Here is a 14,763-nt window from a genome sequence, read left to right as displayed (position 1 = left end):
TCCTCCAGGAGAAAAATAAAAACACTTATGTTTTTGTTATGATTATCAATAGAAAAGCATATTAATTAAGAAATGTAAAATAAAATGGTAATCCATGATAGAAAGTGCCTATATTCTAGATCTTTGTCTCCAACTAAATTCAAACGAATTATGAAACAAAGCCTGAAGGAAGAACAGAGAATTTATTTTTTTAAAAGATTTTATTTGTTTATTTGAGAGAGAGAGAGAGCACAGGAGCAGGAGGGAAGGGCAAAGGGAGAGGGAGAAGCACACTCCCCACTGAGCAGGGAGCCCAATGTAGGACTCTGTCTCAGGACCCTGAGATCATGACCTGAGCCGAAGGCAGAGGCTTAACGGACTGAGCCACCCAGGAGCCCAAGAACAGATAATTTAAAAAGACAACTCATCATGACATGTATGTTTCTGCAAGAACAACCATTATGAATAGCTTTTCCTTTATGTTTTATTTTGTTTTTGTTTTTATGTTTTCTCTAATGGTATTAAATTATGTGAAAATCAAATGGGAAGTCCAGCCATACTATTTTAATGAGGTAACTATTATGTTAACAGAGATTTTTTTCTTATATATTTTAAGGAAATAATCTCAGAGATGGTCAAAACATGGGCCTGTGAATTATTTTTAAATAATTTATTTGAACGATGTATTTCTTTAAAGATTTATTTATTTATTTATTTATTTATTTATTTATTTATTTGAGAGAGAGACAGGGTGAGCAGAAGAAGGAGACAATCAGACTCCCTGATGAGCGGGGGGTCAGATGGGAGCTTGATCCCACAACCCTGAGATCATGACCTGAACCGAAATCAGGAGTTGGGTGCTCAGCATACTGAACCACCCAGGCACCCCTTGAATATTTTTAAAATTATTAAATATATGTTATTTTAAACAACCATGTATTTTATTTCTCAGATGTTGTACAGCTAATATTGGCAAGAGCTATATTTAAAGATGTTATTTAGAGCTTCTTACATTATTGTGAGATTAATCACTTTTTTCTATATTATGAAATACCAGGGATGGCAGTTAAAATTATATATATATATATATGTCTGTTAATTTATCAACATTTTTAGAGAATGTTTTTACTCTTTATACACTACTTTAACATGATTCAATAACAAAGATTTTATTACTAAAAAATCAAATCACTTGTAATTTCAGACACATGAATTTGAATCTAAATATGATTAATTTGACTTTCTAGAGATATGGCAAAGCAAAAAGTTTCTTCCTATTAATTTATCAGAGTAGTGTTTAAACATGGATAGGGATTAATTGAACAAGCTAAATGATTTGAATTAATTTTTTGATACTGTTTATCAAAAGTCTGAGGTAAAGATAAAAAAAAAGAAATACCTCATACTTAAGTCTATTAGTGGCATATTTTAATTCTATATAAACCCACAAAAATAAACCCTGAATCAATGGGACATTTAGTAATTAAACACATTTCAGAACTTACAAAATAACGTAACATAGGAAAAAAAATAGAAAGTCTGCAAGTCCAAATAAATCATTCTATAATTCTATAATTGAATATAATACAATTAAGTGATCTTTAAATATAATCAATATATGAGAATGATTTATTGTTAGTGACATTTTGTAAATTAGAAAGAACGTAAAAGCATGATGCCAACTTACACTTTTCTAATTTTGTTTAAAAAGTGTGTGTGCATATGTATGTGTGTATAAGCGAAGCAGATATAAATACATATGTATTTTATGTAAAGCACATTACCTTTTATAGATATCTATGCGTACATACATACAACCTCTGTATATCTGATATGTATAATATAATCACACTGTATGCACACAATATAGAGTTATGGGGGAGAGGGAGAGAGAGAAAACATACATTGAAATATTAATTATTATTAAATTTAATTTGTGTGTCTGGCAGAAAATAATTTTGACATAATGTTACATCATCGATAAGGTGCAGTGAAAATAAAGAGAGAAAAATTCCCTGGCTAAAATGAATAAATATTATTTATGGTGTCAATGTCAATTGTGGTTTTATATAACTCAAATATTTGATCTACATTTTATTCATTCATTATTCATGTATTTATTCAGCACTAAACTCAATTTGACTATTTGTCATAGCTACAGTTTAATAGTATAAGATGAACAAGAGGAGAAAGATAAATAAGAAATACAACAACATTCATCAAATAAATGAGTTAGAGGGTACAATATGGGGGCGCCTGGGTGGCTCAGTTGGTTAAGTGTCACTCTTGGTTTTGGCTCAGGTCATGATCTCAGGGTCAGGAGATCAAGCCCCACATTGGGCTCAGTGCTGGGCAGGGAGTCTGCCTGAGATTCTCTGTCTCCCTCTCCCTCTACACTCAGTCCGCCATCACTTGCTCTCTCTCTCTCTCTCAAACAAAAACAAGACAAAGCAAAACATGTACAAAATGATGACAAGTATATATTTACGTGTATGTATTTTTTCCTGGAGATGCAATAGGCAGAAAATAAATAAATAAATAAATAAATAAATAAATAAATAAATAATAAATAGGTGGTTTTCTCAAAAGAAATTTTCTTTTTTTTTTTTTAAGATTTTATTTATTTTATTCGACAGAGATAGAGACAGCCAGCGAGAGAGGGAACACAAGCAGGGGGAGTGGGAGAGGAAGAAGCAGGCTCATAGCCAGGAGCCTGATGTGGGGCTCGATCCCATAACGCTGGGATCACGCCCTGAGCTGAAGGCAGACGCTTAACCGCTGTGCCATCCAGGCGCCCCTCGAAAGAAATTTTCAATAAGCTTTTCACAGAAATTGGTGGTGTAGTGGAAATGGCACTTACCGAAATCATTCTGTACAAGGCAGAGCTTCTTTTATATTTAACTTGCTTTCTTTTTGAAATTTAATCTTTTAATTTACGTACAGTGAAGTCAAGTTTTTGTTTCCATTTTTATAATTTTGGGATGTTCTCTGATCCTTTATTTTTGTAATTTTTCAGAATGTCTTATAAGTGTAATTATGCAGCATATAACCTTGATAAGATCGGCTTTTTTTTTCACTCAACACAAGGATTTTGTGATTCATTCAAGTTGTTGCCTGTATTTGCAGTTATTTCTTATTACTGAGTATCTTTCTGTTGTGTGAATATGACATATTTTGTATAATTGATTTACTCAACAGCAATAAATTTGGGCTATTTCCATTGTTTAAGCCATTATGAATAAAACTGCTATCAATATTTGTGTACACATTTTAGTGGGAACATAAGTTTTAATTTCTCTAGGGAGAATACCCAGGGGGAGATCGCTGGTTTTAAGGTAGTGTATGTTTAACTTTACAAGGAATTGCCAAACTGTTTTTTCAAAGTGGCTGTACCATTTTGCACTCCTGCTGGAAATATAGGACAGTTCTATTGTTCCACGTATTGGTCAAGATTTGGTATTGTCAGTTTATTTTTAATTTTACTCACTCTAATAGGTATATAATGGTGTCTTACTGTTTTTTTTTTTTCTCATTCACATCATGTATAAGCAAACGGTAGAATTAACACAACATTCCGAAACTCCAGATTGATTGTCTTTTCTTACACAGACAGAGTGACCAGTTCAACAGGTACAGGCTTAGGATTTTCTGACAACATCTCACTCAGCCCTGCAGTTCATCTAAATGGCTGTGCCTTTACCACAAAACGACTTTCCCTATTGCTTTTTCCAGTACTGCTCTTTAAAGCAGCCAAAGCGTGACACTAACCCCTAAGAACCAGTCTAAGGTGTATCATGTTAGTGGTTAGTGGACATTCCAGCCTCTGGCTGTCTTGGTGAGAGACACAGCCTTGAAAACACAACCCAGGAGTGCCAGCAAGCATAATTCCAGACTCAGGCTCAAAAAGGCAGAGACAACGAATCTTTCTCTTTTTTTCTTTTTTTCCTTTTTTTTTTTTTTTTTTTTTTGGTAAATCTCCCTTAAAGATTCTTTGATGCTCTGCTCCGTTATTGCAGACCTGGTCTTTTTACCTGAATTTTTTCTTCCTTAAATTCTAGGTTGTTATATTAACAACTTGATGACCCTATCCTACTACTAAAATATGTCCCCCGAATGCAGTTCAAATTTGACCAAACATACATCAGGGTGTGACCCTCTAGAATGGTAGAGGATGGGCAGAAGGAAAAGTCACCTGAAACCATTATCTGTTCAGGCCCTGCCTGTGAGAATGGGAATGGGCAAGCGAGAGAAATCTACATGCATCGCTGAACTCAAGAGCACCGCTGGAGACCTCTGGAAGATTTCTGTCTCCCAGCATTCCCTCACTTCTCAGGCCACAGCTCATAGAGTTTGGGCACATAGTCAGCCCATTTGACCTGGTAACACGTGCTGGCCACCTGAGGCCTGAGCTATACTTTAGCAGAAAGATGCTAATTTGAATTGGCCACGGGGGTCTGCAGATCTGTTGCTAAGAATGGGCCCGTCACACTTCAGTGGCCCATTCTGATCTTAAACCAGGCAGATGTGTGGTAAAGGCTGTCTCATTGGGAGGCCCAGAACTGACATTACCAGAGAGGACTGTGCCACTACTGATGTCATTGCCCTTCTGTTGACCACCAGGAAATGGTGCCATTCTCTGTATTTGGGGTCCTTCCTGTGAGCATCCAGATCTGTCAAGACCAAGGTGTAGAATTTACGTGCATCAAGGCCACCCCATGCAATACACGCTGGCCACTTCTTTACCTGGGTGGGCATCAGCACTTTGCCCAGATGGTTGACCTCTGGCCCAGTGTATTTGACCTGCAGCGGATGCTGCAGCTGCTTGTCTGCCTCTTGTAGGATCAAAGGCCCTGGGCCACTTGCTGAAGTCCACGGCATCACGTCTGAGTTCGGTAGACAGCTGGAAGGAGTCGCAGGAGGCAGGGGACAAGCCTGCAGCACCAACTCCCAGTGGGACCACTAATGGTGTCTTATTGTGATTTTAATTTGAATTTCTTTAATGTAATGATAGTTGAGCATTTTTTCTTGTTCTCATTTGCCAGCTATACATCTTCTTTGGTGAAGTATATGCTCAAGGACATTACTCATTTTAAAAATTGGATTGTACATTTTTGTATTTTTGATTTTGACAGGACTTTACATATTCTGTATACCTGTCCTTTGCTGCATGTGCAGTTTTCTCTGAATATGTAGCTTATTCTTTCATTATCTTGTCAGTGTCTTTCACAGAGCAAAAATTTAGATTTTGATTAAATCCAAATTATAAGATTTTTTTTGTGTGTGTATTTTAACAATATGCTTTTTTTATAATGATTTTTATTATATTATGTTAGTCACCATACAATATGCTTTTGATATCATGTCTAAAAATTCTTTGCCTAAGCCAACATCCTGGGGATTTGTGTGTGTGTGTGTTTTCTTCCAAATTTTTTTTTTAAGATTTTATTTATTTATTTGATGGATAGAGAGACAGCCAGCGAGAGAGGGAACACAGGCAGGGGGAGTGGGAGAGGAAGAAGCAGGCTCATAGCAGAAGAGCCTGATGTGGGGCTCGATCCCATAATGCCGGGATCACGCCCTGAGCTGAAGGCAGACGCTTAATGTCTGAGCCACCCAGGCGCCCCTAAATTTTTATTTTACATTTTATATTTAGATCTATAATCAGTTTTCAATGAATTTTTATAAGGGGTGAAGTTTAAGTCAAGTTTTTTTTTTAATTGCATATTGATGTTCAATTGTCCCAGCACCATTTGTTGAAGAAAAACCATACTTTCTCTATTGAATTATGTCTGTAAATTTGTCAAAAATTAATTATCCATAATTGTATAAGTCTATTTCTAGACTCTATTTTGCTTTATTAATGAATTTGGGAATATCCTTGTGTATTTTTACAATAAATTCTGCCAGAATTTGATTCAGATTTTGCTAAATCTATAGATCAATCTATGGAAAAGTTATATCTTAATAATATTGAACTTCCCAACCCATGTACCTGCTACATCTCCCCAATTTTTTATGATAAATTTTTATTACATTTTTTTCATTTTCAGTATACATATCACATGTATGTTTTGCTTGGTTTACACTTAAGTATTTCATTGGTTATATATGTTTTCATTCTTTCTCTCTATCTATATATGTAAATATTTCATTTTTAAATGATTTATTGTTAGCATATGGAATCATGATTGATTTTTGTGCAGTGCTCTTACGTCGTGTGTCCTTACTAACTGTGTGAGTTAGGTCTAGAAGTTTCTTTTCAGAAATCCTTACAGCTTTTAGATGGGTAGTTACATAATATCTTTACTGAGCTGGTATAAGAGGGTTTTTTTGTGGGTTTTTTTTTTTTTGGTATAAGAGGTTTTACAATGTTTATTAAAGCTGAACATTCACATAATCTATGCTTTGTAATTCTACCTCTGTGTATATATTTCAAAGAAAAATTGTAAAAATGTAAAAAAAAAGCATGGAAGATACAGTCTGAATTATTTATCACAGCAATATTTACAAAAGCCGAGATCAGGAACAACCTAGATTTCAGGATTGCATTGTACACATACAATAAATTATTATACAACATGGAGCAACATCAGTGATGCTCATGAATGTATGTTTAAGCAGACAAAGCAAGTGGTAGAAATCTGTTTACAGGATGAAACTGTATCAAACATATAGAACATGTGATACTGTACCCTATGTTATTTAAGGACACATTTACTTACAGTAAAATTATGATGCCTGAAAATAAACAGTAAATTTAACGTGATCACTTCTATGTATTGGAGAGAAGGTGGAAGCAACATGAGAGTGTGGTACAAAGCAAATAGTGGTTTATAATTTATATAATGTATTATTTGTATTATTTTTAAGCTAGATAATAAGTAATAGCTGTTCCTCACATCTTACATTGCATGTTAATGTTTGAAAACTAATTCTTAAGAAGTCATAAATAGTATGTTCATAGTACTGGACTCCCATTAAGCATCTATTTATTTATTTATTTTTCCATTAAGCATCTATTTAAAACTAAGCCAGAGCTCTTCAATTTCACAGATGTCAGACATGACTTTCACCCGTATTTCTACCTCTGCTCCTTCAGCGTTGTCATTGCTTCATCAATGAGTAATAGCCAATGGAAAAAGATTCTCATCAATGAAAAAGTACAGAGAACACACATTTCTCTAACACAGAAACCCCAAATGCCACTATTTAGCTTTTCCAGATTGGCCATATTTCAGGTCAGATAACTGTACTATTTATCAGTTGTGGCTAAAAGGTTGGTTGAAGTGGTTCTGCACAGGAAAGAAGAAGAAATGGTTGAAGAATTGATCAATGCATCACATAAAACACCATCAGTGACAGAGTATCTAGCTGTCAGTTGCCAGTGATTAGCAAATTTATTGGGAAAAGGCTACGTTGATAAGAGGAAGAAAACAATAACATCTGAACCCACCAACGAAAGAGTTATGAGCACTTGTGAGGAAACAGATGTGTCAATGATCTTTTGGAAGGACACTGGACCATATCGTAACTTCTTTCTCAAAAACTGGACCGTTTGCTATCAGTGAACTGATGCTTATTGTATGACTTAGAGCTGAGTGAATAAATGGTTTGTGATACATTATTCATAGAATCTAAATGACAGAATATGATTTTTAAGAAAGATACAAAAATGTTAAAATATATACTCAATATTCCACAGGAACTCGGGAAATTTAGGGAGGTTTTGTAGTAGTGATTTTTGACTGTAAGAGTGAGTATGAATCTCCTAAATGGTGAAAGAGAGGGGCAACGAACTAGACAGAAAACATGAGACACGGATATCAACGTGGGAAAAACAACATGGACAAATGTTAGGTCAATGCGGCATAGAAGCTGTAGAAGCTGTTAGTGTTTCTTCTGGAAGATTAATCTAGTTCTCGTTAGAAAGACTTTCCATCAAAATCCTCAAGGAGAGCATAGGCAGCAACCTCTATGACATCGGCCACAGAAACCTTTTTCATGACACATCTCCAAAGGCAAGAGAAAAAAAGATAAAATGAACTTGTGGGACTTCATCAAGATAAAAAGCTTCTGCACAGCCAAGGAAACAGTCAAAAAAACTAAGAGGCAGCCCACAGAATGGGAGAATATATTTACAAATGATGCTACAGATAAAAGACTGGTATCCAAGATCTACAAAGAACTTCTCAAACTCAATACACAAGAAACAAATAAACAAATCATAAAATGGGCAGAAGATATGAACAGACACTTTTCCAATGAAGGCATACAAATGGCTAACAGACACATGAAAAAATGTTCAAAATCATTAGCCATCAGGGAAATTCAAATCAAAACCACACTAAGATACCACCTTACGCCAGTTAGCATGGCAAAAATTGACAAGGCAAGGAACAACAATTGTTGGAGAGGATGTGGAGAAAGGGGATCCCTCCTACATTGTTGATGGGAATGCAAGTTGGTACAGCCACTCTGGAAAACAGTGTGGAGGTCCCTTAAAAAGTTAAAAATTAAGCTATCCTATGATCCAGCCATTCCACTACTGGGTATTTACCCCAAAGATACAGATGTAGTGAAGAGAAGGGCCATATGCACCCCAATGTTCATAGTGGCATTGTCCACAATAGCTAAATCGTGGAAGGAGCCGAGATGCCCTTCAACAGATGACTGGATTAAGAAGCCGTGGTCTATACATACAATGGACTATTACTCAGCTATCAAAAAGAACAATTTCTCAACATTTGCTGCAACATGGACGGCACTGGAGGAGATAATGCTAAGTGAAATAAGTCAAGCAGAGAAAGACAATTATCATATGGTTTCTCTCTTCTATGGAACATAAGAACTAGGAAGATTGCTTGGAGAAGAAAGGGATAAAGAAGGGGGGGTAATTAGAAGGGGGAATGAGGCATGAGAGACTATGGACTCTGAGAAATAAACTGAGGGCTTTAGAGGGGAGGGGGGTGGGGGAATGGGATAGGCTGGTGATGGGTATTAAGGAGAGCACGTATTGCATGGTGCACTGGGTGTTATACACAACTAATGAATCATCGAACTTTACATCAAAAACTAGGTATGTACTGTATGGTGACTAACATAATATAATAAAAAGTATTATTATAATAAAAAATAAATAAAAAGAAAAAAAGAAAAAAAGATTGAGATATTATATGTTAAAAAAAAAAAAAAAAGCCTTTTCGGTTGTACAAAGAAATCCCCTGTCTCCTTTAGACAAGAAAAGAGAGATAGAAATGTATTAGCAATGGAAATACAGATTGAATATACACTTAAAATTAACTTTGAAAGTGGGAGTCAGGAGGCTAATCACTAGACCCAGGGAGAAAATATGAAATTGATACCATGATTAGAAAGAAAAAGGGAGAAATATTTATATTGAGTGTTAAAACTTAACTTTAAAAAGCTGTTATCGTGGCCTAGGCAACACATGATGAAAACTTGAACAGAAGCAGGAGCTGCAGGGGAATGCATACACTTGGAACGTAAGACATAATGACCAATTATCCATCCCTTCCTTTTTTATTTAAGGAAAAAGTTGAATAAAGAAAATGATCATTTTTCATGTGTGGTCAAACTATGGTATGTGCTATGAAAATAAACTCCAGCTCACAGAGATTGACTGGTAGGGCTACTATTTTGGCCACATGTCGAAAAATTCTCATGTGGATGTCCAGCAATTTGTTGTGGTGTTTCTGAAATTTTGTCACAGAGCAAAATAGTTCTCGCTTATTATCCATAAATTGTTTTCATTTTATTGTATCTGACAGGGATCACTTAATTGAGAAGGGCAAGTAAGCTATTTTCTCTCCCCTAAAACACATCTCTGTCTGTCATAGCGTCTAATATACCGCCACTAGAACCACAGAGTTCAATCAATAGTTTACAATCACTGGTTAAACTGTAAATACTCCTAGAGAGTGTAAAACCCTAAACTATTTTACTTTTAGCAGGAATCAGATTACCATATATATATATATATATATATATATATATATATATATATACACATATTTTTAAGATTTTATTTATTTATTCAACAGAGATAGAGACAGCCAGCGAGAGAGGGAACACAAGCAGGGGGAGTGGGAGAGGAAGAAGCAGGCTCATGGCAGAAGAGCCTGATGTGGGGCTCGACCCCAGAACGCCGGGATCACGGCCTGAGCCGAAGGCAGACGCTTAACCACTGTGCCACCCAGGCGCCCCTCAGATTACCATATATTTTTGAACAATGATAGTGAGGGTAGAAGAAACACTTGGAAAACCAAACATAAAATAAGCGAGGTATTAAAGACACACTGCCTGTTTGAAATTTTGCTAGACCCCGACTCTGATCCTTCTATTTATTGTCTTCAGTACGGTCTCTGCTCATATATATTTTGGCTTACTTAATGACATTCTCTCTAGGTAAGAGCGGAGGGAAATGATGTAGTGTTATATACAATTGCCTGAGTAAATAATCCCACCTGCAACCACTTAACAGACTAGCTGAAAAATATCAGATCTGTGGGTATCTCTGATATTGTCCAGGTGCTTCTAAAAAAGTGTATGCACAAAATCAAAGTTACAATAGCCACAGGCCCATCATTTGTAGAGACCGCATTGATATAGACAGACAGAGAGATGATAGAAAGAATCGTGGATATAGATATTCATATACGATTTATCTGTCATCTACAGACACATATTTATAGCAGCAGGTAGTACCCCTATGTGTCAGATGGGGAACCGGAAATGTTCTTTTCCCTTTCCACTTTTATCTATTGTTCTTTGTGCTTACATTTTCAGTGAACGATCCTGTAGAGTGGAAGGATTAAGTTATTTCCCCTAGATTAAAAGTCTCTCACATAATGGGTACAATGAGAATTTATACCTAGGCATCATGACTCTGAAGATACAATGTCAATCTCTGGAGTATACAAAGAGGAAATATCTTGTGGGAAGTCAAATAATGTGCCATTTATTACGAGAGTTTTTTAAGTTTGCATGGTGAAGGGAATCCTTACAACATTTTACTAAGCATTTGTATTTAAAAAGCCCAAATTGGTAAATAATAAGTGAACATGACATTGGAATGAGATGAAGTGGTTTTCTCTGAAAGGACTCACACACAGATAGTAACATGTTTAAGGGAAAAAATAAAGTCAACTCAAAACTGTCTTTTCTTTTGCCCTTAATTTTTTTTTTTTTTTGATATTTAAAACTGTGGCACAGAGATAAGACAGGAGCTGGATAAAACCATGTTGATAGGCTCTCCTCAAGCTCAGCAAGTACATTTGGAATAGAAAACATGTAAGTAAAATTAAATTTTTACATCTCTGCTATGCCTAAGGCATTTTTGTAGCAGATCTTTTTATTTTTACAATTTTATTCATATTTGGTTTTTATGAAACTATATTATTCCAACTTTTCCTTTTAGCTATCTATGCTCAAGTTCAATCAATCACGAATTTTTATTGATATATTTAGAATCAATCTCTTTCCCTTCACACTTGCTTCAACCATCTTGCTTAAGCCTCTTAACTTACGTTCATCACTGTAATGGCCTATTAATTGGCTTTATTAGAAACTAGTAGTGCGATTGGTGGATTGTAGGGAAGTTCTATTTTTACCTTTTTGAGGAACCTCCATACTGTTTTCCAGAGTGGCTGCACCATTTTGCATTCCCACCAACAGTGCAAGAGGGTTCCCATTTCTTCACATCCTCGCCAATACCTGTTATTTCCTGAGTTGTTAATTTTAGCCATTCTGACTGGTGTGAGGTGTATCTCATTGTGGTTTTGACTTGTATTTCCCTGATGATGAATGATGAGCATCTTTCCATGTGTCTGTTAGCTATCTGGATGTCTTCTTAGGAAAAGTGTCTATTCGTGTCTTCTACCCATTTCTCAACTGGATTATTTGTATTTGGGGTGTTGAGTTTGATAAACTCCTTATAGATTTTGGATACTAACTCTTTATCCTGGAAGTAAACCATAAGAGCCTCTTAACTATAGAGAACAAACCGGTGATTGCTGGAGGGCAGAAGGGTGGGGGATGGACTAAATGGGTGATGGGCGTTAAGGAAAGCACCTGCTGGAAAAAGCGCTGGGTGTTGTATGTGGGTGATGAATCATTGGATTCTGCTCCTGAAACCAGTGCTGCACTGCATGTTAAATAAATCGAATTTAAATAAATTTTAAAAAGGAACTAGTGACTCCCTACCCTTAATCCATGATTTCTCTACCTCTGCAGTATTGACATTTTAAATGAAATGACTTGGATTGTGGGTGTCTGTCCTGTGCCCTGTAGGAAGTTTAGTAACATCTGTGGCCTCTACTGATAAAATGTCAGGACCATCCCCTCTCCCGTGAGTTCTGACAAACACAAATGTCTCCAGACATTGCCAAATGTCCCCTGGGGAGCAGCATTGCCCCCATTGAGACATACCCTCCTAATCCAATATCCACACAGCAACTGGGAATATCTATAAGAATGCAAAGTTGATTATATCTCTTCCTAAAAGTTTCCTACATTTTCCAATTAAATTTCCAAATCTGTGACCCTGAAATAAAAAGCTTTTCAAGACTTTGTGTATCTCTTCAGCTGTATCTCTCTTTATGGCTTATCCTACCCGCCATTTACATCTTGCTTCAAAGCAAAACAGTCTGCTTACAGCTCCCCAGTAGTCTTTTTCACTTCTTCCCTCAAGGCTGTTTATCTTGCTACTCCCTCTCCAGAAACTTATTTGCCTACAACCCTTTTTTTTTTTAAGTTTTTATTTTATTTTATGAGACTTGAACTTTGTGTTTTACATTGGGTTACTGGGGATTTTCAGGGCTTTGCTGTGTAATGTTGATGGCACAAATACAAGCATGATTATACATAGGAGCAAGCTTTAAAGACAATTGCAATAAAATATTGATAGCAATTGAAAAAAGTTCTCAAGTAATGCCCAAGGCTAAAGACTAATAGAATCAACAAGTAATTGACAGTTTTTCCATCCCGAGGGTCTTAATTTCCAACACTTGCTTGAGGAAATTGTTGTGTTTCCTTAATATCTTTTCCACTTCTGTTGGAAAAGTGATAACTTTCATTTTTAGATGTTCTCAAAATTAAGTAAATATAAAAACATAATGGCAGAGAACACAAAGGGTTCATTTTAACAAAACTGCTTGCCAGGTTGAAATACACACATACTTAATTTTAACAAGAAATGTGGTAGTCTACATATTTCTTTTTTTAATATTATGTAAACTTGTATGTGTTGCATTATATATGTATATATATAATCATGTTGCATACACATATACATACACGCAACAAAATATGCACACATACGTAGGTACATGTGAGTACGTGTAGAAAATTATATAGCATATATGTAATATATTCTATATATATATATAACTTACATATGTATTTCTGTTTAAAGAATATTAAATATCTGCCTGAATATTTAAGGTATTATTTAATCATAGATTAAAAAAAATGTTTCTTTTAATTTCCACATAGTTTCCCATCAATCCTATAAAACTTAATTAGAAAATCTTTAATTTTCATTAGCACAACAAGCTTTTGTTTTCACTATACATCACACTTGTTTTTATTGTATTTTTGTTTTTCTCTGAATATTCCATTGATGACTTCAATAAAGTATATTTCTTTATATTCTGGGTCCAATAGTAAAGTATCTAATAATATTTTAAACATTTTATAAATGATTCTCAATAGATATATTACTATTCTTCCAGTTTTATGTATCTTTTAACAAAGAGCCCTTATCATATCACTCTAGAAAAACTGATTTTCCAGAGTGCTGAATCTACATATAAATCAAGTTTAGAAATCCATCATTATTTTGCTTTCTGAGAGAAGATGAAAATTCTTCCTATTTCAACATTATTACTTTGGTATATTTGGAAACTCTTGCCTTAAGAGCTGTGTATTTTTTAATAAGACCTTGATTTTAAGAGACACCTATGAAACATTGGATGGATAGTATATTAAGTCAGAGAAATATTTAATCTCATAACTCCAGTTAAGTTTGAGTGATATCCTCAGGCCCATTCTAAACAAATGAAACAATTAAAGAAAAGACTTGGATAAACTGAGAGACTGAGGACTTCTCTGGACATTGGACTTAGAGTCATAAGGAAGTGTTTGAGGCAGTTAAAAAAGAAGAAAAAAAAGAAAAGAAAAGAAAAGAAGGCTGAGGATTGAGAGAATTTCAGAAAGAAAAAAAATAATAATTATATAGTAATTTGCAGTGGATTCAGTTCCTACTACCTAAATTTTTCATGAAATCTGGACTTTCTGATTGTAAAATTTGTATTTAGACTCTGATGCAAAATGGGCATTATTAAATATCTAGTGCAAAAGTTATAAAATATATCCTCGAATTAAACATACCAGAAAATTCACCTGTAACTATTTTTGCTGTTCTTTTCATTTCCACTCTCAGATATTGTCACCCTCTCACAGACTACATTGTATTTTATTATCAATACTTTCTCTGTAGGGGTAATTCTCAAAAACATGACTTAGTATTGTCCATTTTAATACACACACGCATACACAACGTTTTATTTCCCCCCTCTCCTATCACTTACAACCACTAACTGATTGTTGTACTTCTCCACAAAACAACATCTCTGAGGAGTTTCCCCCATGGGCTCTCTCCCCTGTCAGTCACCTAGTCACAGTTCAACACACTACAATGTGAATTCCTAATTGGTGTCATCAAAGATATCCAAATGGCTATTTCCTTTTAAAATTTGCAATAGG

At 35.2% G+C, this 14,763-nt stretch overlaps 1 pseudogene; it reads right to left on the bottom strand.

Annotated features, from left to right (window-relative positions):
• Positions 1–4,857, bottom strand: part of LOC125283373 (phosphatidylethanolamine-binding protein 1-like) — a 66,005-nt pseudogene extending 61,148 nt beyond the window's left edge.
• Between the last annotated feature and the right edge of the window lie 9,906 nt (positions 4,858–14,763).

This window comes from Ursus arctos, unplaced genomic scaffold (assembly GCF_023065955.2).
Source record: "Ursus arctos isolate Adak ecotype North America unplaced genomic scaffold, UrsArc2.0 scaffold_15, whole genome shotgun sequence".
Lineage (NCBI taxonomy): Eukaryota > Metazoa > Chordata > Mammalia > Carnivora > Ursidae > Ursus > Ursus arctos.
Note: the sequence above shows the minus strand (reverse complement) of the source record. Positions and strands in the feature narration are given on the sequence as shown.